Source organism: Nicotiana tabacum, chromosome 10 (genome assembly GCF_000715075.1).
Source record: "Nicotiana tabacum cultivar K326 chromosome 10, ASM71507v2, whole genome shotgun sequence".
In the NCBI taxonomy this organism is placed as follows: domain Eukaryota; kingdom Viridiplantae; phylum Streptophyta; class Magnoliopsida; order Solanales; family Solanaceae; genus Nicotiana; species Nicotiana tabacum.
Genome location: NC_134089.1, coordinates 162,741,462 through 162,754,850, shown reverse-complemented (window position 1 = coordinate 162,754,850; position 13,389 = coordinate 162,741,462). Strand labels below are relative to the sequence as shown.

General features: G+C 39.6%; 1 long non-coding RNA gene across 1 annotated transcript; it reads right to left on the bottom strand.

Annotated features, from left to right (window-relative positions):
* Positions 1-266: 266 nt before the first annotated feature.
* On the bottom strand, positions 267-1,632 carry LOC107812961 (uncharacterized). The gene is made up of 4 exons (XR_001654211.2): positions 1,566-1,632; positions 1,102-1,154; positions 788-866; positions 267-535 (listed from the first exon to the last, which is right to left on the bottom strand). It is a non-coding gene; the product is annotated as an uncharacterized LOC107812961 (long non-coding RNA).
* Between the last annotated feature and the right edge of the window lie 11,757 nt (positions 1,633-13,389).

The window sequence follows — 13,389 nt, the reverse complement described above, 5'->3', positions numbered from 1 at the left end:
AATTTATATATCGTAGCTAACAATCCATAGTTTAGCATCAATATATAAATTTTTTGCAAAATATTTTCAATTGTTTTTAGTAAATGATATACATTAGTAAGAATACATAATTAAAGGTTCAACAATATCATTCAAGATAAATTAAAATACTAAAATATTGTTATACTCAAAATGTAACGGTATTCTTTTACAAGAGAGAATAATTTCATACATAACTCTTTTACAGTACGAATAATAAAATTTTTTAAAAAAACAAGCTAACGTGAGAATGGATAGTGATGGTAACCATCAGCAGACAGTGAAGAGAAGTGAAAACTCAAAAGTGCTCTAATGCTTTTATAAAACCAAGTTCCGATGGCGAGTTGAGAGACATTAGTTGATTGTATTTGTACCAAATGTATGAAAGAAATTGTTGTTCTTGTGGATATCAAGAAGAAGGGCGCAGTAAATAAGATTGTCATGTTACCCTCCTAATCTTGCAGGATTGCCACCTTCTGCTTCTACAATTATATATGAACGAGTCATAGACTCTAACCTGTATATACAAAAATGACACCCATACCATAAGTTTAGTACATTAACTAGTTGGGACTTGTCAATCACGTTTAACCTGAACAACAGTTCCTTTGGCAGGGTAAGATTCTGCCAGAAACAACAACATGCTTCTTTAAAACCTTAAGATTATTAATGCAATGTATGTACCAAAAAACCGCAAACCATTCAAAACATAAGCCTTATTTAGCATCTCTTAGTTTGAAACATAACACTATAAGAAAATACTACTAACCTCATAAGCTGCATTCTTCTTAGTATCTGATAACGAGGTGTTTCCAAGTCTGAAGTTTTGTAAATCCTTAATTTTGTAACTGCCAAAAAATTATATTCTCATATTTCTTGACTAAAGAAAAGATCACAAGCTAAACCAGTTCAACATCACACCCGTTCCATAACAAAAACAGTCCTAGAGTAAAATATTATTATTCTCAATAAAATTTTAGAAGTCCTACAGATTTTAATAAGAAGTTTGTAAACACTCCATCCTTCACTAAGTAGTATATCCAATTGAATTTGTTTTGAGAAAGAGTAAAGTATCATACATACCTTATGGTTACTACACTTGTTTGTTTCTACATTGATACCCATAACACAAGTGCCTGAAAAAATAAATTCAGGTTTACTTAAACAGAATGAACTCATCACCATACCGCAACATAAATTTGGAACATATGCTTATATATGATTGTGCTAATGCATATCATAATTTTACCCTTATAAGTTGTTGGAATATTTATACTGTAAATTTGAAAAAAAATCCACCATCTCAGTAAATGCATTGGATAGCGTCTAGAAGTGTTTAGGAGTTATAACTTTATCCTAATTGTTGCATAGAAGTTTTAGAAATAAAGGAATGGTAATATCTTAACAACAAACTCTTCTTCACCTATTTGCATGCTTCCTTCATTGCTAGCAGCCACAAGAAGAACAAAAAATATATAGAAAGCAAAGATGCATTCCCATGACTATTTATTTAGTAAGTTGAACATCAAATGAATGCAAATACTCACCCTATATCCACTAAACTGATCATCAAATTTGGGGGAAAATTGTGCCTCCCCAACTCATTTGCTCCCTGCAAATATTCACACAGATATTAACAACCACAACTGTGAACAGTACTTAATCCAATAGAGAAAATTTGTTAGTATAGTTTTTTTGTGTGCATATAACTATAAATTGGGAACCACTAGGTGTGGCAAACGGGCCGGCCGGATTGGATATGGTTCGGGTTAAAAATGGGTAATGAAAAAAACGGATTAATTATTCGACCCGACCCATATTTAATACGGATAAAAAATGGGTTAACCGCGTATAATATGGGTTACTCATATTATCTATGACTTATTGTATATGATCACTTTTGGGAGAATTCTTAGTCTCTCTAACTTGAGGAACCCCAATTTGAGGCTTTACAAATGTAAAAGTTAGATCCATTGATTATCCATTGGTTACTCATTGGTTATCCATTTTGCCACCATAAGCACCACCCAAAAAGCCATTTAAGATTCCCAATCTGCAAATGGAGGCAATGAAGAATAAACAATATACAAGAAATTATAGGGAAAAAAGCTTGTTCAGGCTTAGTACTAGAGAAATCAAGATTGAACTACTAATTCTCGTTTCATACAACAAAGTAATTTAAATAGATTACAAAAGACAAATATAGGAATTTAAATATATGAAAAAACCCCTCCATTTATAATAATTGGAGAGATTCCTAATTCATTGCTTTGAATTTGGCAATCTTTTAAATTCTTGGCACTTATCAATATAAATAAAGAAGGGATTTCCATTTCACAGCCACACTATAATGATGAAACTGAAAAGAACTAATTTCGATCAAGAATCCTAGGAAAGAAATGGGAACAATCGAAATTAAGAAAATTAAAAAAACAAAGACTATGGTGATCATACCTTGGCGATTATGTTTTTCAAGAGCAGGAGGGACAAGGGTTCAAGGGATGGTTGGTTAGAGTGGGCAAGGATTGGGGGAGATGGAGCGTATAGTTTTGGGGGAAAAGGGTTTGGAGTCTGAATTTTGTAGGTTTAAGGAATTGAGAGAGGCGTAATATTTTTCTTCTTTTTTTCGTTTATCCTTTTTATTTGTAACTTTACCTTTTAACTTTCTATATATTTGCACCCACAAAGGAGTATCCAAATAAGGTATAAGGCCATACTAAATTTTTATTTCAGAATTTTATAGTTACAATATTTTATTTCAAATAGTTTATCTGGGGCAAAATGGTAACTTTTGCTAAAGTAAGCTTCAACTTGCGGCAAAAACATATGTTTAGCTATGATATTTTATCATAGCAATAAATATGTGACTATGTCATTTCGCCATGATAATTAATTGGAGTTGTTAAGCCAATTATTGCCACGGTCTTTTATCAATTGAAGAAAAAAATATTTATTTAGCTATAATATTTTGGTTTGAATAATTTATTGTGGCTAAAAGGTTATTATTTCTACAGAACTTTAAACGTGTGGCAAAAAGCTTGTGATTAGCTACAAAATTTTGTCGTGCCAACAATTTTGTAGCTATTTAGGTAATTATTGCTACGATAGTTAGCAATCATAGCAAAACTAAGAAATTAGCTTTGCCAATTTAATTTTCGTAGCTATGAAATTTTAGTATTTTATAAATAGCTATGATGTTTTTATTTTTGTGGCTATTGTTAGGTATTAACCATGATTTTTGAATCTGTAGCAGAGACTTCATAGTTATAGATATATTATGTTGTAGTGATATCCTCAAGAATCTGAATAATGCGCTCGGACTGCCCGTCCGTCTGAGGGTGAAATGTTGTGCTCAACTCCACCCGAGTACCCATCTCATGTTGTACGACTCTCTAGAACCGTGATGTAAACTGTGTACCCCGGTCAGAAATGATAGATACAGGCACGCCATGAAGTCTCACAATCTCACGGATATAAACTCGAGCCAGCTGCTCGAAAGAATAGGTAGTCAACATAGGAAGGAAATGAGCTGACTTGGTCAGTCTATCCACAATCACACAAATTGCATCACACTTCTGATGAGTCTGTGGGAGTCCAACAACGAAATCCATAGTGATCCGCTCCCATTTCCACTCCGGAATCTCTAACTTCTGAAGCAACCCACCCGGTCGTTGATGCTCATACTTTACCTGCTAGCAATTTAGACACCGAGAAACATACTCCACTATGTCCTTCTTCATTCTACGCCACCAATAATGCTGCCTCAAGTCCTGATACATTTTCGTGGCACCCGGATGAATAGAGTACCGCGAGTTGTGAGCCTCCTGAAGAATCAACTCACGCAAACCATCAACATTAGGCACATATAACCTGCCCTGCATCCGTAATGCACCATTATCCCCCAATAGTGACCTCTTTGGCATCACCGTGCTGGACCGTGTCCCTAAGGAAAAGCAGATAGGGGTAATCATACTGACGTTCCCTGAAATGATCATAAAGAGAAGACCGAGAGACCACACAAGTCAATAATCGACTAGGCTCAGAAATATCCAATCTCACAAACTGGCTGGCTAAAGCCTGAACATCCAACGCCATGGGCCTCTCTACTGCTGGTAGATAAGCTAAACTCCCCAAACTCTCTGCTCGGTGACTCAAAGAATCGGCCACCGCATTGGCCTTCCCCGGGTGGTACAAAATGCTGATATCATAATCCTTAAGTAGCTCTAACCACTTCTTCTGATGCAAATTAAGATCCATTTGCTTGAACATATACTTCAAACTTCGGTGAGCAGTGTAGATCTCACAAGGGACACCGTACAAATAGTGCCTCCAAATCTTCAAGGCATGAACAATAGCAGCTAACTCAAGGTCGTGGATAGGATAGTTCTTTTCAATGCACCTTTAGTTGTCTGGAAGCGTAGGCAATCACCCTATGGTCCTACATAAACACCGCACCGAGGCCAACTCATGACGCATCACAATAAACTGTATAAGACCCCGAACCTGAAGGCAATACCAATACTAGGGCTGTAGTTAAAGCTGTCTTAATATTTTGAAAGCTCTCCTCACACTCTTCTGTCCACCTAAACGGAGCACCCTTCTGGGTCAGCCTGGTCATGGGTGTTGCAATAGATGAAATCTCTTAACAAATCGACGGTAATACCCTACCAAACCAAGGAAACTCCGGATCTCCGTAGCTGAGGATGGTCTGGGCCAACTCTACACTGCTTCCACTTTCTTCGGATCCAGTTTGATCCCTTTACTTGATACCACATGACCTAAGAATGCTACGGAATCTAATCAGAACTCACATTTTGAGAACTTTGCATATAATTTCTTTTCTCTCAAGGTCTAAAGCGCAGTCCTCAGATGCTGCTCATGATCTTCTCGACTCCAGGAATATACCAGAATGTCATCAATAAAGAAAATGATGAACGAATCAAGATAAGACCGGAATACACTGTGCATCAAATGCCTAAATGTTGTTGGGGCATTGGTCAGCCAAAATGACATAACAAGGAACTCGTAATGACCATACCGAGTCCTGAAAGCAGTCTTCAAGATGTCTGGCTCCCAAAACTTCAATTGATGATAACCTGAACGTAAGTCAATCTTGGAAAACACTCGGGAACCCTATAACTGGTCAAATAGGTCATCAATATGAGGCAAAGGATACCGGTTCTTCACTGTAACTTTGTTCAACTAGAGATAATCAATGCATATGCGCATGTAACCATCCTTTTTCTTCACAAACAAGACTGGAGCACCCCAAGGCGATACATTGGGCCGAAAGAAGCCCTTATCAAGCAATTACTATAACTGTTCCTTCAACTTCTTCATCTTAGGAGGGGCCATATGATAAGGAGGAATAGAGATAGGCTAAGTGCCCAGCAACAAATTAATGTCAAAATCAATATCTCTATCGGGCGGCATGCCTGGAAGATCAGTTCGAAACACATTAGGGAAATCCCTCACTACTGGGACTGAATCAACTATAGGGGTATCAATACTGACATCTATCACAAAAGCTAGATACGCATCACACCCCTTCTCAACCATTCGCTGAGCTTTAAGAAATGAAATAACCCTACTGGGAGTGTAATCTAAGGCACCCCTCCACTCTAATCGCAGTAATCCTGGCATAGCCAGCATCACATTCTTAGCGTGACAATCAAGAATGGCATAATAGGGCGACAACCGGTCCATGCCCAAGATAACATCAAAATCTACCATGCTGAGCAATAACCTGGGCGAGCTGACTAAGCCTGCCTGAATGGACGACCTCTGCCCTGCTAGAACTGACCCCTCGAAGGAGCACTACTAAAGCTACCAGATCCCCAAGGCTTCTTGGCCTCTCTTTCCTTGCACTCTTGGTGATGAACCAACTCAATCTCATGGACGATGTAAACAACCTCCTCGAAAGTAGCACCTGTCACCCTCTCCCTAGTAATGAGAATTCAAAGCTGATATGTGATGCCATCAACAAATCTCTTGATCCTCTCTCGATCTGTGGGAACCAACCAGACCGCATGACGATCTAACTCAGAGTACAACATCTCATACTGCGTCACCGTCATCTCTCCCTGATGCAACTGCTCGAACTGCCTGCGCATCTCCTCTAGGCAAGACTGTGGCACCTACTTATCCAGAAAGAGAATAGAGAACTGTTCTCATGTAAGGGGCGCTGCACTAATAGGCCTACACCTCTCATATGCCTCCCACCAAGTGAAGGCAGCCCTAGAAAACTGAAAGGTAGTGAATGCTACACCACTGGTCTCTAGAATACCCACTGTATGAAGCATCCTCTAGCACTTATTCAAGAAACCCTGGGCATCCTCGCCCTCTGCACCACTGAAAGTTAGAGGCTGAAGTCTGCCAAACCTCTCTAGTCGATGTTGCTTGTCATCCGGCATAACTGGTACCACATAATCTTGAGCTAGTATAACCGGCTGGGCTGGAGTTGCCCCCGGTGTTTGAAGTCCCTGCACAACCTGCTCAGGTGTGCGATAAACGGGAGTCTAGGTGCCTCCCTCGGCTTGAAAAGTAGCCACGGTCGTAGTAACTAAGACCACCTAGGCCAAACCGGTACACACTAATGAAATCTGAGCTAAAGCCTCCTGAAGGTCTGGAATCACAATAGGCACAGCTTATGCCTGAGCTGATGTTGTTGTAGCCTCCACAACTGGGGCAGCTGGTAGATCTGTAGGTGCTGAACTAGACCCTTACCCCTACTATGGCCTCGACCGCGTCCTCGGCCTCTAGTGGCCCCAGCTAGTGGTACTGGTGGTCGTCCATCCTGCCCGGTAACACGTGTCCTCACCATCTGTGGGAGAATGGAATAACAGAAGTTTAGTACTCAGGTCAACAGACTCGCACGATACGAGTTTCAAGAATATGATGTTTTTCCTAAAGGTTATGTAGCCTCCCGAGGATAAGTACAGATGTCTCCGTATCGATCTGCGAAACTCTACTAAACCGGCTCATGACTCGTGAGACCTATATAACCTAGGATCTAATACCAACTTGTCACGACCCCAAATACTCAGTCGTGATGGCGCCTGCCACATTACTAGGAAAGCCAACCCAAACATCGATCATAACCCTTTTTCTTTTAATAAATCCTTTTCTAACACAAGTTTAAATACCAATTTTTCATAAGAAGTGATTAAACAACTAAAAATATGCGGAAATCAATAAAACATAAGACAACACAGCCCAAACATCTCGTGTCACAAGTCTAGAGCCTCTAAATACATAACCAACTGTCTAATACATCATAAATCTAAAAATGCAGAAAAGAACAAGATAGGAAGGAGGAAAGCAGGGTTGCGGACGCCATACAACTACCTTGAAATCTCCGACAAACTCTAGATAAGCTGATGACCCTCACTCTGCCGCTCGGGCACCTGGATCTGCACACAAGGTGCAGGGAGTACCGTGAGTACGCCAACTCAGTAAGTAACTAAAGTAAATAAGGTCTGAAAGCAGTGATGAGCAGTTAAAAATCATATAAAGGAATAAATAACAGAATAACATATCAAACTCCACAGTTAAAACCAATTTTGTCATAAAAATCTTCAGTTTCAGTTAGAATACTTGAAATTATATACTTAGCAAATTTTTCAATAGAGGCTTATTTTAAAAGAAGAGTGAAATTAGTGAAAATATCATAAATGGGCCCCTCGGGTAAGGTTTCACTCAGAATATAGCCTCTCGGGCAGCCTCTCAGTCACTCGTGACTCAACTCTCGTCACTCAGTACTCACTCTCAGCACTCAGGCTCATTAATCTCTCATAATAATAATAATAATAATAATAATAATAATAATAATAATAATAATAATAATAATAATAATAATAATCATAGTAACCGCTGCAGCGTGCAGCCTCGACCCATTATTTATAGTCGACGACACTCACTGGGGGTGTACAGACTTTGGAGGGGCTCCTACAGCCCAAACGTCATATCACTGATGTGCGTAGCCCGATCTAATATATATCGCTACGGCGTGCGGCCGGATCCATATAAGTATCGCTGCGACGTGCAGCCCGATCCATAATTCATACATATATAAATATCCTCACATTAGGTTCTCAACCTCTCTTGGTCATTAACCTCACAACCTCTTGGGCAAGTAGTGGAAATTAGGGAACTCAGTCCAAACAACCCTCACATTTAAGAAGTAGAGTGATAAAACCAGTTTTAAACAATAAACAGGTAAAACATGACTGAGGATATACTATCAAATAAGTAGGGTGAGGAAAAACAGTAAAAATGCCCCTAAGGGTCTCAACAGGTCGGCACAAGGCCCTAAAAATGGCATACAGCCCATAATATAGTATAATGACTAAGGTACGGAATATCATAAGGTTTCAAATCAAATACGCAGCTTAATAGTCGCTACGGGATAGACCAAGTCACAATCCCTACCGGTGCACACCCACACGTTCTTCACCTAGCATGTGCGTCACCGCATTTATCAAAACAATTCAAATACCGAGGTTTTGTACCCTTAGTTCCAGATTTACAATGGTTACTTACCTCAAACGGGTGAAAACACTACTCTGCGATATCTTTGCCTCTTGCCTCGGCCTCAACTCGTGCCGAATCTACCCAAAATCAGAATCACAACATTAGAATAGGCTAAAGGGACGAAGCCCATGCAAAATAAATCAAATTATACCAAAAATCTCGAAATTGGCCAAACCCGACCCCCGGGCCCACGTCTTAAAACTCGGTAAAAATCACATCAATGGAATCTTTATCCTTTCACGAGTCCATACATACCAAGAATACTGAAATAGGAGCCCCAATGACCCCTCAAATTTCGATTTTAAAGTCTCTTAATCTCAAGCCTTAATCCCCAATTTTCTACCTTAATCTCCACCAATACCATGATTAAACAATGGAAAAATGACCATAAGCCCAAATAATGAAGCTTAGAGAACTTACCCAACTGATTCCCTTCGATCTTCCCTTGAAATCACTACCCTAGCTCGCTTCCCGTCTTAAAAAATGGAGAACTTAGCAAAATTTTGCGAAGAAAAAAATATATACCTTTTGGCCCAGGGAATCCGCACCTGCGGCCCAGATACCGCTTCTATGGTACCTTATTTGCAGTCAATCAGCCACTTCTGCGGGTTTCACTTAATGGTCCAAAACCACATCTGCGACCAAGTAGCCACACATGCGCCATCGCAGGTGCGGTCAGCCAACCGCATCTGCGGCTCCTACCCTTCTCCTCCTTGACCGCTTCTGTGGTCCTTTCTTTGCATCTGCGGCATCGTACCTGCGGTCCCCAATCCGCAGCTGCGAAAATACCAGAATAGAAAAATCTACATCTTCTCAAATATACCCAAACTCTCCGACAACCATCCAAAATTACCTTGAGGCCCCCGGAACCTCAACAAAAAACACAAACATGACCCATAACCTTATTCAAACTTATACCGATCCTCAAAACACCTCAAACAACATCGAATCAACCAAAACACATCAGATTCAAGCCTAAGTTTCCAAAATCTTCTAAATTACGCTTTTGATCAAAAACCCAACCAAACCACGTCCGAATGACCTGATATTTTACACACACATCCCAAATGACACAACATAACTACTACAACTCTTAGACTTCCATTCTGACCCCCATATCAAATCCCACCTATCTACCGGAAATCGTCAAAAATCCAATTTTGCCAATTCAAGCCTAAATCTACTTTGGGCCTCCAAAACTCATTCCGATCACGCTCCTAATTCCCAAATCACCTCCCAAGGCTAACCAAACCATCGTAACTCACACCCGAACCCTATAACACATAAGTCAACATCTAGTTGACTTTTCCAACTTAAGCTTCCTCAAAAGAGACTAAGTGTCTCAAACCTTACAAAATCCTTTCTGAACCCGAACCAATCACCAGGTCACATATAGAACCATTAGACAAGGCAATAAGAAGTGGAAATGGGGGAAAATGAGTGGTAACTCATGAGATAACTGGCCGGGTCGTCACAACTTCATAAATCCTTCAAGGTCCGGAGGAATATCCATTGGTGGTGGAGGAAAAGTAGCATCGGTCGTTTTGAGAGTTATAGCCTCGATCCTCTATTAACTACTTCCCTCGTATCTATTTCTGCTATTGTGACTTGCCGGGAAGTTCTGTTTTGGTTTTTGGAGTGTTTTGGGACATTTAGTCCCTAAATAGAGGCTTAGTCTTAAGATTTGGACCGTAGTCGGAAATGTGTGAAGACGATTCTGGAATGGAGTTTCGTCGATTCCGTTAGCTCCACTGGGTGATATTGGCTTAGGGGCATGTCCGGATTGTATTTTGAAAGTCTGTAGCTTATTTAGGCTTGAAATGGCGAAAGTCAAATTTTTGGAGATTTCGATCGCTAGTAGACTTTTTGATATCGAGGTTGGAATTCGATTCCGGAAGTTGGACTAGGTCCGTAATGTTGAATATGACTTGTGTGCAGAATTTGGGGTCAATCAGATGAGGTTAGGTAGGTTTTGGCATCGGTTGTGGAAATTCGAAGTTTCAAGTTTAAGTTTGAATTGGAGGATGATTCGTGATTTTAGCAATGTTTGATGCTATTTGAGGACTCGACTAAGTTTGTATGGTGTTTTAGGACTTTTTGATATGTTTGGTTGAGGTCCCAGGGGCCTCGAGTTGATTTCGGGTGGTTAATGGGCTTTTTGGACTTAAAAAAAAGATAGTAGATTTCTGGTGTTTTTGTTGCAGACATTCCTTCATCGCGTTTGGGAGAGAGGTCTCGCGATCACGTAGATCATCTGAGAGATCAAATAAAGTTGTGCTTCGCGTTCGCGAAGATGGGGACACGATCGCGTAAGGTTATCAGGTTGTGCATCGCAAACGCGTGGGCTAGGCCGTGTTCGCGAAGAGGAAGTGAGGCAGTAGTGAAGTCCAATTTTTACTCTTCGTAGTCGTGTGAGGATAGACACGATCGCGTAGGTGTGAGCAGCAAGTGCATCACGTTCGTGAGGTGTGTTCCGCGTTCGTGTAGAGTTAATTTTTGGGCTGTGAAGTTGTTCTTCGCGATCGCGAGGCTGTTTTCGCGATCGTGATTAAGAAATCACTAGGCAGTATTAAACATTTCAAAAACAAGGGTTTGGCTATTTTTATCAAAATTGAGTTTGGAGCTCGGATTTGGATAAGATTTTGAGGGATTTTCAGAGATATCAATTGGTAATAATGATTCTACACTTGATTTTGGTTATATCCCACTAATCTATCATTAATTTTATCACTTAATTACGGATTTGGGATGAAAAAATTGGAAAAAATGGGAAGAAGTTCTTCAACTAAGATTTTGAGTTTTGACATTAGATTTGGATAATTTTTACTCTTCGTAGTCGCGTGAGGACAGGCGCGATCGCGTAGGTGTGAGTAGCTAGTGCATCGCGTTAGTGAGGTGTGTTCCGCGTTCGCATAGAGTTAATTTTTGGGCAGTGAAGTTATTCTTCGCGATCGCAAGGCTATTTTTGCGATCGTGATTAAGATATCACTAGGCAGTATTAAACATTTCAAAAACAAGGGTTTGGCTATTTTTATCAAAATTGAGTTTGGAGCTAAGATTTGGATGAGATTTTGAGGGATTTTCAGAGATATCAATTGGTAATAATGATTCTACACTTAATTTTGGTTATATCCCACTAATCTATCATTAATTTTATCACTTAATTCCGGATTTGGGATGAAAAAATTGGAAAAAATGGGAAGAAGTTCTTCAACTAAGATTTTGAGTTTTGATTGGGATTTTGACATTAGATTTGGATAATTTTTGTACCAGTGAACTCGTGAGTGAATGGGTTCATATTTTGTGACTTTTACCCGATTCCGAGACGTGGGCCCGAGGAGGCTTTTTAGGGCGATTTTCCAATTTCTTTTTTTAGCTTTGATTTCAAAAGCTAGATTAGTTCCTTGTTGTTATATATATGTTATGTAACTAATTTTGGCTAGATTTGGGCCACTCGGAGCCTGATATTCGTGGGAAAGGCATTGTGACTGACTGATTGAGCTTGGTTCGAGGTAAGTAGCTTGACTAACCTTGTGGGTGGGGGGGAACTCCCCTTAGGATTTGGTACTATTTTGATATGTGAGCGCCGTGTACATAAAGTGACTGGTGTGTACACCGACTATTTTCTATAAACTTTATTTTCATCAAGTAATAACTTGTTTCACTTTGAATGAGCTACACTAGCATATGTAATTATCCTGATTAGTTTAGAACAACATGTCTACATGTCTTAATTTCTTATCTGAACTATGTGCAGCATGCTTAGTGAATTCCCCACTTCTTCCTTCGCTTGTACTTAGTCTAAATTATAGGATTTCGTGTGTTAGATGTTATTTCTATCGTTTGAGCTGTGTATTTACTTTCGAAACTACAAAACAATATTCCAGGAGATCCCCCCTACATATTTAATTTGGTATTACAGAATGGTATTCCGGGAGACCCCCCTGCACATTTACGTTTGGGACTATGAGATGGTATCTCGGGAGATCCCCTATTGTTATCTCTGTGTACTGAGCTGTTACGTTTCTATGATTTCATTCTTGTTAAATTTCTATTTTCACTTTACTGTGATATTTAATTCTGTCTTGTTTTTATTATATACATATATATAAGTAGGGCCCTGGCCTGACCTCGTCACTACTCGACCGAGGTTAGGCTTGGAAATTACTAGGTACCATTGTGGTATACCCATGCCCTTTCCTGCACATGTTTTTCATGTATAGATCCAGGTACCTCCTACCAGCCTTATTCTTAGTGAGCCGAGACAGCTTTGAAGACTTCAAGGTATATTTGTCGCGTCCGCAAACCTTGAAGTCTCTTTTCACTCTTCCCCGTGTCAAACACTTCCTGTATTTTTCTTTTGTTAGACTCTGGAGTATATAGATACTATTTTTTTTCTTCTGTAGTTTGTGACTTATGATGTTTCGGGTTTTGGAAAAACTGTGTACGCCCAGTGTTTGGTTATTGTACATGCCGAGCAGCATTATTATTGGTTATTCAGTATCTAATGCAGTAAGCTATTTAGTTTGTTTTTATTATTGATATTTTTCCACAATTTGTTAGGCTTACCTAGTCATAGAGACTAGGTGTTGTCACAACATGTCTCGGAGAGATGTTTGGGTCATGAAAAGTTTGTATAAGAGATCTAGGTTCATAGATATCGTGAGTCCCAAGCCAGTTTATTAGAGTCTTGTAGATCGGTACAGAGATGTCTGTTCTTCGGGAGGCTATGGAACTATTAGGTAAAAAATTCACTTCTTTTGATTCCTTGTCGTGTGAACTTGTTGACTTTGAAAATCTAAACTTCTGTCTTCTATTCTTTCACAGATGGTGAGGACA